The sequence below is a fragment of the Sorex araneus genome, chromosome 2 (assembly GCF_027595985.1).
Source record: "Sorex araneus isolate mSorAra2 chromosome 2, mSorAra2.pri, whole genome shotgun sequence".
Taxonomy (NCBI): Eukaryota; Metazoa; Chordata; class Mammalia; order Eulipotyphla; family Soricidae; genus Sorex; species Sorex araneus.
The window spans coordinates 357438613-357460405 of NC_073303.1; the positions used below are offsets into that span (position 1 = coordinate 357438613).

Genomic DNA, 21793 nt, shown 5'->3' on the forward strand with positions numbered 1-21793 from the left:
ACCAGAGCCATGTTAAATGCCACTGCAAATAGCACCACCTTTCAAGGCTGCCCTCTTGGGCTGCAGGACCAGGCACCCCTGCCTTCCTCGGGCGGTCTGTACCGGCATTCACACAGACTGCACTCGGGATGCTTGCTTTATGCCATGGCCATGCCCAGCAAACCAACCTTTTGGGATGGAACTCTGTCCACCTGCAGCCAATCAAGTCTTCAAGTCTTTCCAGCCACTATCTTCTGGAACAAGGGGAACTCAAACTGACCGGCCATGTCCCTTTGTTAGAAGGCCACACACACACACACACACACACACACACACACACACACTCACACACACACACACACACGTTACTCTCTGGCTGAGTCCCCCTCTCCTTTGCCAGGGGCGTCCAGCTGCTCCTGAGGACAGGTCCGTTCTCCTCAGCCCTGTCCCCAGCATTCAGCCAGTAATGCCAGTTTTCTCCCCCAAACTGCCGGGCAGGCAGCAGCCAACACCGCCCTCCCCTCTGCCCCTCCACAGGCTCCCAAACACGGGGGCCAGACCCCGAAAAGCCCAGCCAGCCCAAGGCATTGCTGCCTCGGTTTCCTCAGGAGCACCCCAACAATCTTGCCATTCAAGGGGGTACTCTGGGCCTCAGTCATTCAAGCTGGTCCGCCAGACTCCCCACATTACCCTCGGCTACAAAAGAGCCATTGTTCTCTCGCTGAGCAGACCATCACGACAGAAATACAGTAAGAAGGAATTAATAGAAAAATATGAACGTGGGGTTTAAGTAGCATGACCATGTTAAGTTCCCACCAAAGTCTCTAAACATGGGGGCTGGGGCGATAGAATGGCGGGAAGGGCGTTTGCCTTGCACTCAGCCGACCCTGGTTCGACCCAGATTTGATCCCTGGAAACCCATATGGTCCCTGGAGCACTACCTACCAGGGAGTGATACCCGAGTGCAGAGCCAGGAGTAAGTCCTCACAGCACCCTGGGTATCGCCAGGTGTGATGCAAAAAGCCAAAAACAAAACAAAACCAAAAAAAAACCTAAAAGTTCATCCTTCATTTTCATGCTTAATTCTGAGCACACACCAGGCTGGAAGTGCCCGTGGGGCCACACTGAGTCACTCGAAGCTGGTGGTTCTCAAATGTGGTCTTGGACCTGCTGGTTACTGAGCTCCTGAGCCTGCAAACTCTGAGGAAGCCTTGGAAATCCTGCATTTCACACACACTCCAGGTCGAGGATCCATGCTCTAAGTAAACCCTTCCCTTCCTAGTGCAAGACGCGTACCCGGGAGCTCTCCGGAACAGAGAGGTCCACCTGATTCTAGAACCTTCCAAGGCAAGTCTGTGGCCACGTTCCTTCGTCCAAGTCACCATGAAATGCGACTCTCCGGCTGTGCCACAGGCCTATGGAAATGAAGGGGGAAAGAGCGTGTAAAATTAAGACCACCGGAGCCCACAATTCCGGGAAAATGCTCTTTAATTAGGGCCAGACTCTCGGAGATTACCGAGGGAGCTTTGCCGAGACCACTAGTGCCCATTAGCATTTTCCCAGGGGCTGCATCCAGGTGATGAAATAGGAGGGCTGCCTGTGATTTGCATGTAATTTGCATCTGCCTGCTCGGACAGGCACTCACTTCTCCAGCAATTTTCTCCAGAATTACGACCTTCTCTTAGAAACCCACTGCTGCCCGGAGGGTTGTCACTTATCATTTCTCTTGCCTTCCCGTCCTCCCCACTCCCCATCCCTGATGAATTTAAAACCCTAAGCAGAAAGTGTACGAAAGGACAGTGCCATGGGGAAGCGGGAGACTTCTGGACCTCTCTGTCCCCTGGCTCTGTGCTGTTCTCAGCCTAGGTATGCAGTCTGCTGAGAGTGGTGCTTTGGAAACGAAGATTGTAGCGTGTAGCGTGTAGTGTGTAGCGTGTAGCGTGTAGTGTGTAGCGTGTAGCGTGTAGCGTGTACTGGCCTTCTAGTGACTGAGAGACTCGTAAGTATGAGTGTTGCAGTTTGGCTATGGGGGCACGCCTCTCTTCCTACGCCAGGTTCTGAGCCCAAGGCTCACCAAGGGTTAGTGATGACTGACACAGCAGCTCAAAGCAGGGCCACCTTTTCTTATTACAACCCCCCCCCTTTCTTTTTTGAGTCAGTATAAGATACAGTTACAAAGCTTTCATGATTGGGCTTCAGTCATATAATGTTCCAACACCCATCCCTCCACCAGTGTAATTTCCCACCACCAAAGCCCCTGAATATCCCTCCTGCTCCCCACCCCAGCCTTTCTTTACGGCAGGCACTTTTCTTCTCTGTCTCTGTCTGTCTCTGTCTCTGTCTCCTCTCTCTCTCTCCCCCCACCCCCACACCTTTTGGGCATTATGGTTTGCAATATAGCAGGCACTTTTCTTCTCTGTCTCTCTGTCTCTGTCTCTCTGTCTGTCTCTGTCTCCTCTCTCTTCCCCCCCCTTTTGGGCATTATGGTTTGCAATATAGATACTGAATGTCGGCGGTGCTCCTGCTATCAGGTGGAGATCTTTTTTTAAAATTTTTATTAGTGAATCACCGTGAGGTCCAGTCACAAACTTATGAACTTTCCTGTTTGCATTTCGTTTACATCCCTCCCCCAGAGCCCACTCTCCTCAGGTGGGGATCTTGAGGGGCCCCTGTGTCTCGGCGAAAGCCGTTCCTTCCACTTCCCTGTCCCTAGGCTGCTGGCGAAGATCTGTCTGCTCAAGCAGAAATGAGATCCAGCCGCAGAACACGGCGACGCCCACGGCCTCCTGAGAAAGGCCACGGGGGACCCACCACCCTCCCCTTCCTGGGGCTGCACAGAGCCTGTTTCTATTTCCCAGCTCCCCTGCTCCATTTTGCTCCCCGGGGGGAATCTTTTGCCATCTCTAGGGTCCCGTCTTGGTTGTCACCAATTCCAGAGCTGGGGAGGATGCTGATGGTATCTCGGGGACCAAGGTGCTGCCACACTCTCCACTGCTCGGGAGCTCTCCCGCCTGCAGATGAAAACAATGAGGATCAGAGAGACTGATCCACTACCCAAGAACACACAGCCACCAGCCACTGGGAGGGGCTCCAGCTGCAACACGCCTGACGCCGACGCCCTGCTCTAACCTGGCACCTCACAGGGAAAGCCCCAGAGCCAGGGTCCCTGCAGGCACACCTGGCTGGCGGTAGAAACACAAAACTGGAACCAGAGAGAATGCACAGCAGGTAAGGCGCTGGCCTTGCTGATCCAATGCAATTCTTGGCACTGCATATGGTCTCCTGAGCAGGAGTGATCCCTGAGTACAGAGCTGGGAGTAAGCCCTGAGCACTGCCAGGTGTGGAGGGGAGGAAAGAAGAAGGGAGGAAAGAAAGGAGAGAAAGAGAGAAAGAGAGAAAGAAAGAAAGAAAGAAAGAAAGAAAGAAGAGAGAGAGAGAGAGAGAGAGAGAGAGAAAGAAAGAAAGAAAGAAAGAAAGAAAGAAAGAAAGAAAGAAAGAAAGAAAGAAAGAAAGAAAGAAAGAAAGAAAGAAAGAAAGAAAGAAAGGAAAGAAAGAGAGAGAGAAAGAAAGAGAAGGAAGGCAGGAAAGAAAGAAAAGAAGGAAGAAAGGAAAGAGAGAAAGAGAGAGAGGGAGGGAGGAAGGAAGGAAGGAAGGAAGGAAGGAAGGAAGGAAGGAAGGAAGGAGGAAAGAAGGAAGGAAGGAGGAAGGAAGGAAGGAAGGAAGGAAGGAAGGAAGGAAGGAAGGAAGGAAGGAAGGAGGAAGGAAGGAAAGAAGGGAGGGAGGGAGGGAGGGAGAAAGGAAGGGGAGAGAGAAAGTAAAGAGAGGTAAAGTAAAGAAAGGAAAGGATTCCGGAGAGCCAGTGTGAGTCCACGGATGCCCACTGTTCTTCCCATCTTTCCTCACGGCTGAGCCAGCAGAGTGAAACCCTTGGACCACACCCTTCGGTGTCTGGTGGCCGAATCCCTCTCAGGGCAGAGCAGGAAATCTCTGAACGTTGGCTGATGTTTCCCCTCATTTAGGACCCACTGGACAAGCCGCGGGTCCCGTTCCTCCGCATCTCTCCAGGACCAATCAGGGTCTCTTCTGCCCAGGAGGGGGTGCTTCAACCCCGGAGCATGGGGCTCGCCACAGTGCCCACCCAGGTCGCACCCAGGAGCCCTTCTCTCCCGGGCACTGCCCCCCGCCCGCTGTCTCTCCAGTCTCTGCTCCAGCCCAAGACCCCCTTGGGGGAGGGGCCCTGCCCAGACCCTCTGCCTCTCCTGCCGCCTGGCCTCCTCCCATGCCCCCCCCAACAGTGAGCCGGGTCCCCCACGGTGTGTGAAGGCGTGATGGCGGGCTGGACCCTGGAGTCACGGCGTAAAATCCACGAGGTTCTTCCTGTGGAGGCCGGTGCCTGGTTTCTGCGGGGGCTCCACTGCCGGCTCTGCTGACCTCTAGCCGTGGGACCCGGGACCAGCCCTGGACGTTCTCTGGGCCGCCTCTGGGCAGCCAAGAGGGGCACGGCACCTCCGGCACAGACCCGATGGGACGAGGAAGTTTCAAGAGAGACGGGGCGTGCTCGGGGTCCCTGCGCTGTCTGGTCCACACGCCCCATACCTGGAAGCTTCTGGAAGAGCAGCCCCCTCAGTTACGGGCTCGACCGTGTGTCCGGTGCAGGGGTGGGAATGGTGACAGGGCAGTGGGAAACAGACGGCTCTTCCGAGATGCCCAGGGGCAGGATGACCCCCCTGGAGCCTTCTCAATCACAGTCTTGGGTCACTTCACTGACCCCCACTGTCACCTCCTTTCCCCTCCCCTGACTGTTGATGGACCCAGCAAGCACTTGTGCACAGGGTTCATCCAATCCTCCTTTTTTTCCCCCCATTTAATATACTCTTGTTCCCTTTTAAATTTGGACCTGAGGCTCAGGGAGGGCAAGTGATAAGCCAAAGGTCACACAGCGCCCACTGAGTGAACTCAGAGACACTTTCTGTTTCTTGGGCCAGTGGCGGCTGGCATGCCCAGCGGCACAGGGACACTGTTGACCAACACTGAACCCTCGTGGCTTCGGAATGGGTCCATCTGCCCGGCGCCTAGCAAAGACGAGAGGCCTCAGACCAGCGAGAACAGAGAGGAGCCATCGGGAGCGAGCGGGAGGCAGTGGCCCCACATCACAGAAAAAAATAACTCCGATTGGGTGCTGGAGTCAAGTTCCCACTGCTCGTCTCTCCTGCAGAGCCCCCACGGGGAACTGGGACTGGCGCTGGCCTGAGCCCCACTCCCGGCCCCCACCTCTGCATCCCCAGCCCCTCCTGGGCCCTCCTAGTACCAGCCTGGCCCCAAGCCCAGCCGCGTCCGGCAGTCCCACGATCCCCAGCCAGGCTTCACCGTGGCCCCTCCCCAAGGCCCCCGGGGCCAGACTCTGAGTCCAGGAAGACGAGAGTCACTGAAAGCACGAGGGGAAACTGAGTCCGGGCCCCAGTGTGGCTTACAACTTATGGGGGCACAGCCAGGCACTGAAAGGTTCTCAGGTATTCTGGGAGAGTCTAACCTGCTGTCGGGGTGGGGAGCGGGCAGGCAAGAGGCCCGGGTAGCTCCCCGGCTGGTGCTCCGTGTCCACTCCCGAGGCCCCTGGAGGGAGGCCCCTGCAGAGCCAGCCGCACAGCCCCAGCCCTGCATCCCCCCCGCCCCGTATCCTTCCCCCGTATCCTTCCGCCCCAGGACCAGGACTCGGGATGCATTTTGATGAGACTTCTGCGAGGTGACAGTGGCGCTGGGCGGGGCGGGGAGTGTGATTTACGCATCCCCCGAGTCCTCACACCTCCCAAGGGCAGCCGGGGACCTGCAGCCTGGCACAGGGCCGCTGGCGGGCACGGTCGGGAGGCACCCCCAGACGACAAGGAGAAAGGGAGGGGAAAGGAAGCGTCTAGAGTAGGGGGCCCCGGGGCCAGGAGCTTCTGGCAAAGGTGCCACGGGGGAAAACTTAGACCCCCGAGTTCCCCCCCACCCTACCCCCTCACCACCACCCACACACACACACACACTTGCAGGGATGCCCAGGTGGGGTTTCTTCTTGGTTCCAAACAGCCAGTTTGACTCACGCCACCTTTCATTCCCATCTCCAGGCTCCCCTGCCTGGCCAGCCCAAAAAAGGGCAGCTGCGTTCCCCTCGAAACCGGGCTGCCTCAGCGCCTCTGGGCCCTGACAGGAGGGAAGGGGCCCCATGAGGGGTGCAGGGGTGCAGGGACTCGTACAAGCACGACGGTGGCACTTCTCAGCGTCGCCGCTGCTGACCTTCCGGCTTCTTTGTGAGGGTCTTACCATGGCCGCTGAGTGGCGTCATCTCGTCCCCCCAGGAAATGCCCCGGGTACCCCACCCCCTGGTGACTCTAACGCATGCCTCCGGGTCATCAGATGCCCCCTGGAGAGGTGGGCAAGCCCAACAATGCCAAAGGCGGGGGGGGGGGTGGGCAGGGCCTTGCCACCACCTCCAGCGGCCAGAACAGAAGGGCAGGTCGTGTGTGTGAGTAACTGTCTTGTGTCCGACCCACTCCGAGCGCCAGCGTCACCCGTTGTAAGAACAGTCCCGAGGCTATTTGTGCTGGGACTGGCGTGATGCCCGCACACACGGTGCCTGCGTTTCTCATCACCTCCACACTGCTTTCCTGGACCAGGTCTTGTGCCTCCTTTACAGAGGAACGCTGAGGCTCAGAGAGGCTCAGCCACGCTCTCAAGGGCACACAGCAAGTGTGACTCATCCCACGCCCTATCTGGGGACACAGAGGCCAGCTCCGGAAGCCCTCACTGTGTCAGACTCATCTGCCATGCTTTTCACATGGCTCCTAAACAAAGGTTCCCGGGGGTGGCCTATGTGGGCACCCGATGCCCGCCCACCCCCTCTGGGACCCAGCGGCGCCTGGGGGCTGAGGGAAGGCAGCAGGGTTCCTGCTGGTTCTGGAACCAGAGGGAAGAGGCTGCAGCAGGAGGTGGCGGTGGGGCGGGCAGGGCGGTGTCCCGAGAGGAATGTCCCCGCCTCCCTTTCTCCTTGAGGCCACAAGAGCCCGAGCCCGAGGGAGCCGTGCGCTCAGGGGAGCACATTTGCCAGAGCAAACTCGCTCGCCCTGTGTGAGGAATGGGGTGCAAGGGCGGGCACAGGCAGGCAGGCCTGTGGGGAGCCCTCTGGGCAGCCAGGCCTGGTCCTGAGGCAAGCAGCCAAGTGCAGGGCAGTTCAGAGAAGCGGCCGGGGCCCGAGGTGCTCCCTGGAGCACTAACCGTTTCGGGATGAATGGGAGCCCAGGGGGCTGGGGGTACACTCCATGCAGACCAAGCAGAGTCCTGAGGGACAGAGCCATGAAGACGCCATGCAAGGAGGAGGGGGCCAGGGTGGGGCTGGCCCATGGGCTTCACTGGACCCACCGCTGAGGGGAGCTGTGCAGGACAGGCCGTCACAGACGTTCATGGATAAACGGTGCCCAGACCTTTCTCCCCCAGGTCGGGCCCCCGGCCTGCTGTGGGGCACCCCAGGACAGGGACGGACAGAGCAGAGAGGAGGCGCTGCATGTGTGGTGGGCGGCGAGGGTTGGGATGAAGGTCTGGGGAGCCGAAGCTTCCCTGCCCCCCACCCCGCCACCCTGCCAGGGCCAGAGCAGACGTGGGCAGTGTGGGGGGAGGGGAAGTAGGTGCCGCGGCCAAACAAATGTCCACCAGAGTCATGTTCTCACCGTGCCCCGGCCAGCTCAGCAGAGCTTGGCTGCCCAAAGCTTTGCTGCCAGCCGCCCTGGGAGGGGGCGGGGCGCCCACCCCAGGCCTCCAGAAAGGGGTACTTGATGGCTCTCTTGGACCCGAGGATGTTTAATCTGGAACCCTGCTCGGTCGCTCCTCAGGGCAGTTGATGAGGGTGGGAAAGACCCCCAGGCACTCAGCTGCCTACGTGACAGGGGTCATCTGAGAGCTGGTCTCAGTCCCACCTCTGTTCTGGCCTCCATCTAGGACAAACGGGAGTGCTTTGTGTACACACACACACACACACACTCACACACACACACACACAATGCATCTATTTGACATATCTGCTGTAGTCGCGTGGGTGCTGCTAAGGGTTTCATTACAGATGCAAGAGAAAAGTGTCCTCACACTCTCTGCCTGTCTGCAGAGAGTGTGAGCCCAGACGGAAGGAGGTGGGTACAGAAGGGGGAAAGAAAGGGAAATAATGAAACCAATCTCCTAATGCAGAGTAGCAAAACACGGGGAAGGACCCAGGTTAAAAGTCTGTGCAGCTGTTCACAATAGCCAAAATCTGGAAAAAACCTGAGTGCCCGAGAACGGATGACTGGCTAAAGAAACTTTGGTACATCTACACAACGGAATACTATGCAGCTGTTAGAAAAGATGATGTCATGAAATTTGCACGTAAGTGGATCAACATGGAGAGTATCATGTTAAGTGAAATGAGTCAGAAAGAGACAGACAGAAATATTGTGCTCATCTGTGGAATATAAAGTAATAGAATGGGAGACTAACACCCAAGAATAGTAGAGATAAGGACCAGGAGGTTTGCCCCACGGCTTGGAAGCCGGCCTCACATGCTGGGGGAAAAGGCAGCTCAGATAGAGAAGGGACCACCAAGTAAAGGATGTTTGGAAGTCCTGCTCAGGATGGGAGATGCGTGCTGAAAGTAGACTCTAGACTGAACACGATGGCCACTCAATGCCTCTATTGCAAACCACAACACCCAAAAGGAGAGAGAACAAAAGGGAATGCCCTGCCATAGAGGCTGGGTGGGAGGCTTGGGGGGCATGGGAGGGATCCTGGAATCATTGGTGGTGGAGAATGGGCACTGGTGGAGGGATGGGTACTTGATCATTATATGACTGAAACGCAAACACGAAAGTTTGTAAGTATGTAACTGTGCCTCACGGTGATTCACTAATATAAATTAATTTTTAAAATTTTTTGTAATTAAAAAATAAATAAAATAACAAAAAAGGTCTGTGCAGATGTGGAATACTATGCAGCTAGATCAAAATGTGGAATACTATGCAGCTAGATCAAAATGTGGAATACTATGCAGCTAGAACAAAAAAAACCCAGAGAAGTGTTCCCTGTACTAATATGGTCAGTTTGGGGATGAAGTGATAGTTCAGTGGGTTCCATCCCCAGCATCACACCGTCCCCTGGTTACTGAGCAAGGCATGGGCCAAACAAGACAAAGCAAACAATGTAGAGTTGATAGGGTGACATTTCAAGGATGTAATAAGGAACTGAGCACAGAATGACGCACAGCAGGCTGTCCTTACGGTAAAATGGTTGATGCATCTGGGCACAATGAGACACAGGGAGAAGAAGCCAGACAGTGATGTAAGAGGTTACCGAGAGGGGGCAGGTTTCGGGCTGCCCAGATGGGGCCAGGGCATGGGGTGGGGTGAGAGTTCTCTGCGTATACCTCTGAATAGAGTCTGATTTCCCAGCCGCAGAGAAGCTTGCTCTACTCACGCAGTTGGGCTTAATCAGCCACGGGGAAACGGGAGGGAGAGGCGGCAGGCACACCAGCCTCTCCCCCCTCCGCCCCGCCCCCCAAGCAGATCCCAGAGCCTGCCCGGCCAGGAAGAGGGGGCCCTGCAGAAGGGGCAGCGGGAAGGGCAGAGGGCTGGGGGCGGGGTCCCTGTCTGTCACCCTGCTCAGCCCCACTCCACACCTGAAGGGTCTCAGCGTTCAGAGGTTCCACTGCACAGCGACCAGCACCCCCACTGCTCCCTGCCCTCTGCACTCTGACCCCGGCCCCAGCAGCCCACCCTCACCCGCCCCTTCTGCTCTCTGTCCTACCACGGGCCTGAGCCCCCTCTGAGGAAGGGCACTCAGGCCCTACGGAAGCAGGATGCAGAGAAGCAGCTCAGCTGGACCGTGCTCCCTCCCCCGGGCCCCCTCCTCCTCTCTGAGCAGTGCGGGGAGATGCCAGAAGCCAGAAGCCAGAGTCCCTCTCACTCGGAAAAGCAAGAGAGAGGGGCGGGGCGGGGGGGCACGTGGACGGCAGGGAAGTCACTCGCCCTGTATGCAGATGACCTGGGTTCAGTCCCGGCACGCTGTACGGTCCCTTGAGCACCATCTAGGACCACCTCGTCCTCTCACCCTTCCTCACGGGGGAGCCTGGGCACCCCATCTCACACTGTAAGACAGTGAGACTCAAGGACACTGAGCCGGAGTCCCAGCCCGGGCAGTCTGACCCCAGGGATTACCGCTCCAGGGCACCTCTCCATCCTGAAGCAGGCAAGCTTGGGTCAGGAATTTTTTTTTGTTTTTTTACTTTTTGGGTCACCCCTGGCGATGTTCAGGGGTTACTCCTGGCTCTACACTCAGGAATCACTCCTGAGGGTCCTCAGGGGACCATATGGGGTGTCGGGAATCGAACCCGGATCAGCCGTGTGTAAGGCACATGGCCTAACCACTGAACTATCACTCCGGCCCCTCAGGTCAGGATTCTATCAGACCCTAGAGCACCTCTGGCTGGGTGTCTCTTAAGAGAGTACTCAAGGGGGCTGGGGGCACATGGGGGAAGGGCTCAGAGGAGTGGAGGACGAAGCAGGTGCTGAATGTATGTGGAGACTCAGGTTGGACCCGCCGGGAGGGGTCCCCAGAGCATGGCAGACTGTGGCTCGGACTAGAAACAAAAAGAATGAGACTCTCGCCATCTCGGTCAGCGCCCCTCCTCTGCCCAGGGCTTCCCTCGGAGAAGCACGGCGGGCATCTGTCCTGAGGAGCCCCTCCAGTCGGGCCTTGGCGTCACCCCACCCAGAGGGGTTCTAGAAGATGCTCTGCTCCTGCCCAAATGCTGCCATCGGGTCTAGGGACTGGAGAGGACCAGGGTCAGCCTCAAGGTCAGAGTTAGGCCTAGGTGGTGCTGGTCAACCCATCATACTCATGAGGGCCCAGCACTGGGACAGTTGGTCCTGATGCAGGGGTGGGGTTCTGGGGGACAGAGGGTCGGGGTGCTGGGGGACACAGGGGTGGGGTGCTCATATTCTAGGGTACCATGGAAGACTCTAGAACGACCACGCCCCCAAATGCCACGAGCCCGCCTTTCTCTAGTCTGTCTCTGCACCATCTTCAACTTTCCTTTTTATTCTTTGAAGAAAAGGCACTTGACAGTGACCAGACAAGCTGGGGGGGTCCAAAGCCTTCAACCCAGGCCCCTCAGCATCTTCCCAGCTGTCCCGGGGTCCAAGGGCCCGGCGGGCACACATTCCTCCACCCACCTCCTCGGAGAGGAATCCAGCTCCCAAGGAGAGCAAGAACACAACGTGGAAGGTGATAAATATGCATCCCCAAATTTTTAAAAACCAAATTACACAAATCAAGCTTATTCTGAGAGGTTCGTTTAGCCAGGGGTCTTGAGTGCTCCAATCAGCATAATTAAATACTCAGTCTCTCTGGGATTGATTGTGGTTTCCACATTTTTTATCCTCCAAGATCCATTTCAGGGAGATGATTTTGAGCTAATAAGAACCCCCAAATTAGAAACTAATTAAGGAGATGGAAAATACAAATGTATTTGTTTTTAGTCGGGCACTATTTTTATCAGAAGAATCATGAAAAATTAAAATGGTTAAATTTTAACCACGTGAAGGTTGCCCGCCAAGGGCACCACTGTGCTCTCTGTCTCTCCTGCCCCCACCCCGGAAGGCGCCGGGCACAGGGGACTCCGGGCCCCAGGAGGCAACACTGAGGTTGTTTAAATTACACGCTGCTCAGATTATGAGGAGAAGGAGGGCCGTCGTCATACTGGCCGAGCTTGGGCATTAAGAGTCAGAGTTCCGGGCCGGAGAGATGGCACATCACAGAGGGCACTTGTGTTGCAACCGGGTCCAATCCTTGAACATGGTGTCCCCTGGGCACTGCCAGGAGTGATCCCTGAGCACTGCACCGGGAGTAAGCCCTGAGCAACTGCAGAGTGTGGCCCCGAAAGAACAACCACCATAAGAGTCAGAGTTCCTTCCTTTTCCGGTGCACGTAAAACACTTTCTCCTGCCCATTTCCTAGGCAAGAACATGAAGTTTTCTGGGGGAAACAGGAAAGTGGGGGTTCGGGGTGTGAGGAGAGCTGGTTGAAGAGGGAGGAGCTCACGCCTAGCATGTGTGAGGCCCTGCATCCGATCCGAAGTTACTGTCTGGTCCCTGCGCACGATTAGGGGCAGGTGGCCAGGCCTCTGCCAAAGCACCCAACTGTCTGGCTGGCACCCCGAGGCCGGGCACGGCCCCTGGACAGTCGGCACCACCCACACAGTGAACTTCCAGCCAGGACAACTGCTCTATCGAAATGCGCTGGGCGTAGTGACCCTCTGCCCCCCTCCCCCCGCGTCCTCCCTGTGCCTCTCAAAGAAGACATGAAGTCACAGCGACAGGGAGAGAGTGACTCAGGGCCAGCGCCAGCCTGGAGAGGTCAAGCCCCCGGGGGAGGCCGCGGGGAGCAGGAGCCGGCTGGGGCGGGCAGGGGAGCACCCTCTGTCTAGACAGGCAGCCGCGAGGGCACCTGCCCACTGTGACCGCCGCCGAGGGCTGCGGCTGTCCCCCACGTACACAGCAGCACCGCCAAGAAGGGGAGCCCCCCGCAAAGACAAAACACAGCCGAGTCCCCAGGTTGGAGGACTCTGATTCTGTCTGAGTCCACTGCTGAATCCACACGGCCGAGCCGGCTCCTCCCCACCCATGCACCTCCTTCCCCCGAGCACTGACCACAGGGCCTGGGGGCCTCCCTGCTGGTGCTTATAACAGGTCCTGAGGTGCCAGCCTGGTCCCCCGGGTCCCGGAAGGGCAGGTTTGAGTGGCGTTCCTACTGGCACCAGGGATCTCAAATGCCAGGGTCCCAGAGACACACCCAGCCCCTGCCAGGCAGAGCCTCACCCGCTGCCAAAGGGCCAGAGCTCACGCGGAGGTGCTGGCCAGACCCCTCTAGGAGGGGCGCCCCTCCCAGACCAGCCGGAGCAAAGCCGGCATCTCCCCATCATTCCCAAGTGCTCACTCATCCACTATTTCTCTTGAGCCTCAGAAAAACCCCAAAGGCAGGAGGCATTTGTACCCGCTCGCTCTTCAGGCGGGGCTGCTGGGGTGGGGGAACCGGGTGTGGAGCGTGCTGACCCCCTGCCTGCTGGGAGGGTCAAATGCTGAACGGACACATGGCCAAGCTAGGACTGGTGCCTGGGGCAGTTCTAGTAGCCGCCACTCAGAGGGATCCAAGAGCGTGCTCCACCCCCCAGAAGGGGCAGCCCAGGGCACCGTGGCTCAAGGTCAAGGGTGCAGTGTCCAGCACAGAGGAGACCTGGATTCAATCCCCGGGTGCCACATCAAGTCCCTCGAGCCCTGCCAGGAGTAAGCCCTGAGCACCCCAAACGAAATATAGCACTATAGCACTGTCGTCTGGTTGTTCATAGATTTGCTCGAGTGGGCACCAGTAACGTCTCCATTGTGAGACTTGTTATTACTGTTTTTGGCATATCGAATACGCCACGGGTAGCTTGCCAGTCTCTGCTGTGCAGGTGGGATACTCTCAGTAGCTTGCCGGGCTCTCTGAGAGGGATGGAGGAATTGAATCTGGGTCAGCCGCATGCAAGGCAAACACTCTACCCACTGTGCTATCGCTCTAGCTAAACAAAATATATTATGAATAATGTTTTCATAAAATTAAATGAAAAAGTAAAACAGAGCAGCCAGCTGGAATGGCAGTGGTGGCTGTGGTGACTAGGATATGACAGAGGTGGGACACGAAACAGCAGGTTCGTAAGCCCTCAGACAAGCATGTGAAGTCCCCATGCAGAGATACAACAATTTTCATAAATTTTCTTTTACTGAAGTTTTTTTTTTATAATTCCATTAGCCATTTACTGGTAACAAGCACTGTCATCCCATTGCTCATCGATTTGTTCGAGCGGGCACCAGTAACGTCTCTCATTGTGAAACTCATTGTTACTGTCTTTGGCATATCAAATACACCACGGGTAGCTTGCCAGGCTCTGCCGTGCGGGCGGGATACTCTCGGTAGCTTGCCGGGCCCTCTGAGGGGGCGGAGGAATCAAACACGGGTCGGCTGCGTGAAAGGCGAACGCCCTACCTGCTATGCTATCACTCCAGCCTGGTAACAAGCAGCATAAAATAAGTTTATTTTTGCTATGGGGACAGACTTGGGGGAATGGTTGGGGAAATCGGACAGTGGTGGAGGGAAGGTGACAGTGACGATGAGACTCGGGCTGGGCTACTGAACGCCTCTAACAATTCGTCACAAACAACTTTGCAAAACCATGGTGTTTAACTAAAGTGGGGGGAAAAAATCAAAGTCCTGGAATGCAGACAGCCATTGGGGGGGCACTTTCACCCCACGTTTGCTGCTGCCCGGGGAATCCTGATAGTCAGAGCCTCATAGCCCAGACCCCAAGCACCCGGAATGATGGGGCAATAAGGCGGGTGCATTTCTGCTCTTGTACTCCCATCCGCGCCCACCCGCAAGCTCCTCCAAGAACCCTGCCCTGAGAGAAAGCACCACTGACCGTTCGTCTCTGGGCCCATGCCAAGTGTTTTGCCCGGGTCACATTATCTCATTCTCCCCGCCGAGCCATGCGTGAACCACAGCTCTGCATTGAAACTGGGCGTCCCGGGTTCCCGGGCTTCTGCCTCCAGCTCCGGTCCCCAGCCTTCTCCTCTGCGCCCGGCTCTCTCCCTGCCAACAGTACATGGGCTTCACGCGTCTTTGCCTGTGGGCACTGAGCCCAGGGCTGGGCACACAATGGGGCCTCGGTAAATATTGGTACATGAGGCTCAGAGCCTCCTGATGAAAAGCGGGGCCTTTGTGCTTTGCCCGCCTCCGTCAGGAAGCACGAGCTCCCGGGGCCACACACGAGGAAGGTCTCACCCACCCCCCGGCCAAGCTGGCCCTCTGCTGCCTCTTCCAGCCCTCGTGCTCCTGTCACCTCCACCAGGAGCCCCTCCGGAAACTCCCCTGTCCAGGCGCCCAGCAGGGTCTGAGAGGCGTCTGCCCTACCAGATGTGAGGTCCGGGAAGCTCAGGACCAGTATACCGGGTTCGGGGGTGCCCCAGAACGGCCCCCTGGGAGCTGTTGTGCCGCAGCTTCCCCTTCCGCCAAGCCCCTTCAGGCTTAGTTCTTTCCCAAGCCCCAGCCCCCCTACCAGCTCCAGCCCCTCCGGATTCTGCATAAACAGGAGCCAAGCCCCTGACCACCTGGGGCCGTGGCTGACCCACTTCTCAGATCTGGGCTTCATGTATTAGATCCATCTGGGTCTTATTCTTAATCCCTGATTGAGCACGGGACCACCCAGAAGTCCTCACACTGGACTTCCCACCCCTGGCTCGGCCCCGTGCCCCCTGGCCCTGGCCTGCTGGGAATGGAACCTGCCACACCCACCTCCGGCCCCGGGCCCCAGGCCACGGGCCTCTCCCTGCTCGGTTTCTCCAGACCCCACACTATTTTTGCTCCTCTCTGGACTGCCGCGGGCCCCGAGCTGGGAGTTGCCCGCACAGTTTTCCCATCAGAGACGCACAGTGCAAACCGGGCAGCCTCGGGGTAGGCTGGTCCCGGGGTCCTGGCTCCCCTTAAGTCACCGTCCCTCTCTAGTCCCTACTGTCAGGACCTGCCGGAGCTATCCTGCCTTGGCTGACACCCCCAGCACAATTGCCGGAAGCAGCCTAGGTGCCAGCCCCTCTTTGGGGCCTCCCCCCAGCACCCGGACCCTCCCCCTGACACCGAGGTGGGGAGAGCCGCAAAGCCTCTGCTGACAGACACATAACCCCCACATCACCCCGTCGGGGGAGATGGAGGAACCACCCAGTGGGGCGCCCCAGTCTAGCCCTCACATATCAGGGGTCCACCAAGAGCTCCCATACTAGGGGCTGGAGCGATAGCACAGCGGGTAGGGTGTTTGCCTTGCACGCGGCCGACCCAAGTTCAATTCCCAGCATCCCATGTGGTTCCCCAAGCACCGCCAGGAGTAATTCCTGAGTGCAAAGTCAGGAGTAATTCCAGTGCATTGCCAGGTGTGATCCAAAAAGGAAAAAAGAAGAAAAAAAGCTTCCATACCCATCTACTTGCCTCAGTTTTCCCCCCTGCAATCAACTCCTGGCTTCCCCAGGCAGCCCCAGGAGAAGACCCTCTTCTCTTCTTAAAGCTCTAACTCCGAGTTCCCCCGTTCATAAAGGCTCCAGCAGGGAGCCGGACGGAAATTGAGTCTCTGGATGGACGGGCCGGGCTCAGCGGGCAGAGGCCCTGGACATCATCAGGGACTGGGTCTGTGTCCATAATCCCCTTCCCAGGGGGCAACACGGTGCCTCCACGGGTGGGCCGACGCTCCCCACCCCTTCAGTCCCAAGAGGCGAGCCTCTCCCGACCCCCCCTTACACCACGTACCTGTGGCTGTGGGATGCAGCATCAAGGCAGCTGGAGTCGCACCGTCACCGCAGACGCCCGCGTGCAGCAGTGCTGGGCGGGCTCAGGCCTCACAGCCCGGCTGGAATCCCCATGCTCCCGTGCTCTCCTGCCTGGCCACGCCCTCCGGGACACACGTCTGAACTCCTGGACACCCAGGGGGGCCTGAGGGAAGAACAGAAGTCTGTCACCACGCAGAGCCAGACACGTGTGTCGCAGTGTGAAATATTCTAGAACTTTCCAAACATCCTCTTGTTGCGCGTTTCCATTTGGCCCAGACTCTGTAGGCTAGAGAACCCTCAGATGGGCTTCCGGCTGCCGTGTCCAGCTCTCCTGTCTTGTCCCCCCCCATCTGCCCTCTACCCTCTGCAGGTTTCTTCGGCTCTGCCTGGAAAGCCTGCTCCCCCCGCTCACATCAGCCACCGTGGAAGGCCGGAGTGCTGACCCACCAAAGAGCCTCGCTGCCCAGGAAGGGCCCAGGGCCACGTCCACCAGGGACAATCTGCAGGCCTGACCCAAGCCCTGGGAGGAGGTGCCCCACACAGTCGCCCCAGCTCAGTGACTCAGCAGAGTGGGGGGGGCTCCGGCCAGAGCAGCCCTGGCCCAGCAGGGGTCCGAGGGGGCTGCAGCCTGGCCCCTGCTGTGGGGTGGGGGAGTGTGCGTTGGGGCCCAGATGGCCACACCCCAACCTCAGGGTCCTCCAGGAGTCACTGGACCCACTGCTGGGCATCAGGCTGAGCCAGGCGGAGAGGGCCACCCTGGTTCCCCCGGGCTGCGGGCCAGGGGGCAGGAGGGAAGGTGACAGAGGAGAGCAGAGACAGGACGCAGGACTCTGTAAGAGGCCGTGCCCACACCGCCCCCCGACCCGCCATGATCCACACCCGTGACTTCCACTTCAGGTCCACAGAAGCCCAAGAAACCTTGCCACCCCCCTGGCTTTGAGATGCCCATCCACCTCCGCTGGGAAGGGGAAAGACGTGTCAAAGAGGGGGGCACGGCACGGAGAGGTCACATACCTCCCCGAAGTTCAGGAAGAGTGGCGGTTGGGGTTCCCGCGTCCCAAGGCTCCCAAGGACCCCTCATCCCAGCAAGCCAGGACGGGGGTGGGCAGGAGGAGGGGAACAGAGCCAGCCACAGCGAGGGAGTGGGGGGCAGTGCCGGGATGCCTTTGTTCTCTCCCCCTCGGAAGGCGTGGAGAGAAGCCGGTGGTGACGGCGGGACGGGCAGGACGGCAAGGTGAGGGAGCAGCTCCGGCCGAGCAGAAACCGGCTGTGATCAATAGCCCCCTGGGGGCGGGGTGCTGGGGGAGCCCGGCCGAGCTGGAGTCTCCCGGGCTACCTGGCTCTGTGCTGCACTGGCCTCCGAGGCATTTCTGGCCACGGGGGACAAAGGGACTCCAGCTACTCCGTCGGTAGAACAAAGCAAGCGAGACACAGCTGTCACCTGCAAAAGGCGCGTGACCGTTCAGCGCTCTCCTGAAGATGGGAAGGATTCCGAGACAACAAACATGAGGAGAGCCAGGGTGCCGTTTCCTCCCGAGACCCGCTGGGCTCTACCCACCCCGGCCAGAGGTCCACACCCAGGAGCTGTCGGCCTGGCCAGAGAAGCTCCTTCTTCCAGAGCAAGGAGCACAGGCCAGGCCAGAGTAGACCCAGAAATCTGGGCCAGAGAGCAGGTCCCTGGGGTCCCGCAGGCAAGTGACTCAAGCACCCAGGGGAGTCCGTGTCCAGCCACTGGGAGCAGAGCTGAGAGCACCACTGCGGAGAGGACAGAAGGCCGTCCCTGTGGCCTGAGCACCGTGTCCCGGGTGGCCCCAGGGGTCCTCACTCACCCCGGGCTCCCAGGATGCCTTAGGAAGACAGTCACCAGCCCCCCTGCCCGGGGAGGATGGGAGCCCCCCACCGGAGCCCTCCCGCAAGGTGGGGGGAAGCATATGCACAGCAGATGGAGCTGTCGCCCTCGCGCCAGGATCCTCATTCCTAATTATCTGTGCTGTCAGCAAAACAATTAACCGGTGAAGAAAAATTGCGCGGTCCACTCCCACCCAGACGAAACGGCGATTTCCTCCCAAGGACGAGGGACACCGCGTGGGCCACGGCAGAGGGGACGCCGGGCGTTCCGGCGCTTGCTCCGGATGGAGCACTCTCAGGTGGGGGTGGGGGGAGGGGGGAAACGACTGGGCCACAGGCAGACCCTCTCCATCCCCCTGCCGGTGCAGCCCCATCCCGAGAGACCCCCTCGGCCCCCACAGTGCCACCCTGCCACCAGCCTGGTTCTGCCCCCGAGCCTGAAGTTCCTCCGTGGACAGAGACCGAGTGTGCCAAGTGCCTGCCTCGGTGGGCTCATTTCTTCGCCTTTCCATCATCCTGAGTGTTAGCGTGTCGCTCCTAGGATGCAGAGAGAGCATCTACCCAAGCTTCTTGCCCGGGCACCAGCACTTCCCTATCCTTAGAGAAAGCTGAGGGAGACGGGACAGGCAGAGCACAGCCTCGAGGAGCCTGGCACGGGCATGCCATCCCGGTGGGAGAAAGAAGGCGGGGGGGGGGGGGTGCCTGCCCTGTGATTCTGGCTCCAGAGAGCACGGCGAGGAGGCAGAACGGTGCCTGGCGCCCGGTGCCCAAGGCAGGCCTGCAGAGGGGTGGGGAGGCACCGCACGGAGAGAAGCTGCACACCTGGGGCACAGCAGCAGCATGAAGAAACCGGCCAGAACCCGTGGAAGTTGAGTTCTCGAAGCAGGACCAGCCATGAAAACCAGGTGGGCGGGAAGGCGGAGGGCCCGGGCGTGCAGGGGAGCCGGCGGGCGACCAGAACTCATCTGCAGCTCAGTCTGACCCAGAGGCGCCTTCTGGAGGCACTTGGCATCCTCGTTTGGGGTCACACTGGCAGGTGGGGGCTGGGTTGAGGGGCCAGTGTCTCAGCCAGGGGGGATGGAGCAGGTCACGACACACAGTGCCTCCCCGCCAGGCTTGCCCCTCGTCACAGGGACCCTCCCAGGGCAGCACGCAAAGCCCACTCGAGGCACTGTCTAGAACCTTGAAGGCGCTGTGGACCCTCTTGCTCAGGCAGGAGAAGGGCCACAGGAGGCAGAGGGGGGTCGGGGGTGGGCGGAGAGCCGACACCCCCTTCTCCACCAACCAACCCAGAGCCCCCCGCTCCAGGCCGCCCCTCGTCTCCCAGCTCCCCACACTCAGCTCTGTGCGGGCTCGGATGCCAACAAGCATGTTTATACTCAAACGGGCGGCTGCCCACTCGAAGGCAGACACGTGACCGCACCCCTTGCCCAGCGCCCGGGCGGGAGCCAGGCCAGCCTCTGGCGGAGACATTTCTAAATCTGCGCCTGGCACCCAGAGTCAGGTTCCCAGGCCATCTCTGTCCTGGGAGACCCAGGCAGGACCCGCCGGGCTGCCAGGACGGAGAGGGCTGGGGCAGGCGAGATCAGGGAGCAGCTGGCTGAGACGAAGCCGTCGGCCCCCAGGAACGCGGCCTGCAGCCCCCCAAGGCCCTCCGGCCCCCTTCCAGGAAGGGAAGGGGTCACCCCGCGCCAGGAGGGCCCATCACTTGCCCAAAACCCTTGGTGGCAGAGCCAGGAAAGACATTCCTCGCTCAAGCGGGCATCGATTAAAAATACACCGACGGAATCTTTTCCCTTCCCCTTTCCTCAGCCCCCTGGAGCCTGGGCTGCCGGTTAAAAATAGCCCGGCTGTGGCTGGATCCTGAACCACCAACCCACGGCCACAAGGAAATTAAGGAGCCATTGGAGACAGGGCTAAGTGGTCCCCCCTGGGGAGTGTCGGGGGAGGACGGCAAGGAGACACTTTCCACTCTCTCCGGACACGCTTCCGCACTCCTAACAACAAGCAGATCATCTTTGTATTAGTTTATGAGTTTTTCAATGGCGGCTTCTCCAGGGCATCCTGCAGCATAACGTTGAACTAGCCTTGGCCCAGCCCCCCCAGTAGCTCAGTGCCAGCTGGCCTGGCAGAGCCCTCAACAGCCAGGGGACAGGGGAACAAGTGAAGCCTGGAGGAGCACTGGGACTCAGAGTCTCCTGAGAATGGCTGGCTGTGCAACCTCGGACAAACCACTGAAGCTCTCTGAGCTTCTGCGTCCATTAACTGTGAAATGAGGGAGCCGGGCGGACGCCAAGGCGGTGGCTGGGTTTGGCCCCTTCTAGCCCTGACCTTTCCACACTCTAAGGGCGGGTCTCTCCGGACACCAGGAGACAGAGAGGGAGGATGCTGAGCTCGGCCCTGGCTGACGAGGAGCCAGCTGGGAAGAGCACTGGGTGGGCAGCCTGGCCGTGCGGGGTGACCCCGTGGGGGTCAGCTGGGAGTGTCCACCGGAACTCGGGGGACTGCACCTCCGTGCTTCCCCCATACCAACCCTGTCCAGGGGCTGCTGAGGGCCTGAAGGGCAGAGCAGCAATCTGTGTTTGACCTTCATACTCTGTTCTTTCTGCCGTGTCACTACGGGGGTGAGGTGGGGGGCAGAGGGGAGGGGCTCTAGAATCTACACCCCCACGCCCCATCAGCTGTGGTCCTGGGACAGCTTCTCAGTTTCTCTCTACCTCAGCTTCTGAAGTTTCTCCAGGCAGGGCCTGCTGGGTGAGGGGCCACGTGCAGCCCCCGGTGCGGTCGGGATGGACTGCCTCTGTGACCACTGCAAGGCACCCAGAGAGAGGCTCTGTGGACACTCTCCGTGGAGATCAGTGCCCTGGGCTGAGCACCTGCCTCGCATGCAGGAGGTCCCGGGCTGATCCCCAACACCGCCTAACCCCCCGAACATCTCCAGGACAGACCCCAAGGCCAGACGTGGCCCCAAAAGCAAGCAAGAAAATTGATTTCCAGGAGGGTGCTTGCTGAGCGTTAGTGGATTTTGTTTGCTTGTTTGGGGGGGGGGGTTGTTTGTTTTTCCTGAAAAGGGGGCAGTGGATCAAATAAACCAGGGGGGTGCTTCCGGGAAGCGGGGGGGGGGGGGCTGGTGGACGCCCACACTCCATCTCGCGTCTTGCACGTATTTGGCTTCCTCCGTTCCTCCCTGCTCCCCCAGCCTCTCCGAAGCTCCTGGCACACAGCTGGCGGCCCGTAACTCCCCCCCACACACACGCCCCTCCCGGGCCCCTCTCCGTCTCACTCAGCGGGCTGTGCACCTGGCTCCTGGACTCTGCCCGGGGAGGGGCAGGGGTGGGTGAGACGAGCCTCTGGAGCGTTAATGTGCTTATGAATCACCTGGGGAGCTTGTCAGAGTCCAGGTGCAGCTTCTGATTCATCCCAGGTGGCGATCTGGCACACGCCTCTAAGCAGCTCGCACCGGGGTCCACTCCTGGGGGGGACCCCCTGTCGCTATTTGATTAGCAAGGGGATAGGGTGGAAGACAGCTTGGGGTGGGCGTGGGTGGGGCTTCCTGCTCCCCGTCA

At 59.1% G+C, this 21793-nt stretch overlaps 1 protein-coding gene across 1 annotated transcript in view; it reads right to left on the bottom strand.

Moving 5' to 3' along the window:
• Nucleotides 1-21793, bottom strand: part of ZBTB7C (zinc finger and BTB domain containing 7C) — a 327045-nt gene that overhangs the window by 231750 nt on the left and 73502 nt on the right. Inside the window, exon 2 of the mRNA XM_055129538.1 lies at nt 16360-16542. The gene's annotated coding sequence lies outside the window, so the exon portion shown is untranslated. The remainder of the gene's footprint in view (nt 1-16359; nt 16543-21793) is intronic.